Consider the following 465-nt stretch of genomic DNA (forward strand, 5'->3'; position numbering starts at 1 on the left):
AACGCAACCTTTAGAGACTGGGACTACGGTCCCAGTTTATAGGGATACCAGCCGCCCAACGACCCCTCATGTCCCCTCATAAACCAAACACTTATAATAAGAAAATGCTACAAAAACCCGTTTCATAACTTGTCTTGCTATCCGTACTCGGCCCCCCACAATAGCCTGCAAAACAAAGAAAAAAGCTATGAAAATGTCGTGCTAACTGAACGACATCTTTCGTGCTAAAATCCATCTGTACGACCGCATTGCAACTCAAAAGCCGTTTGAATAGGCCGGTATACAACAGTGACACTCAAACAGATGCGACTTGGCTTTACACCGTTCAGTGTGAATTTTTCGCCTGTCGGATTCAGTGCTATACCTAAATTGCGTCACCACTTATGCTGAGAGCAAAAAAAATCACTAGGTACCCCTTACATATTATTGTTGTCTTTATCCTTATCTTACAAACATATAATTATA

This window comes from Plodia interpunctella, chromosome 16 (genome assembly GCF_027563975.2).
Source record: "Plodia interpunctella isolate USDA-ARS_2022_Savannah chromosome 16, ilPloInte3.2, whole genome shotgun sequence".
In the NCBI taxonomy this organism is placed as follows: Eukaryota; Metazoa; Arthropoda; class Insecta; order Lepidoptera; family Pyralidae; genus Plodia; species Plodia interpunctella.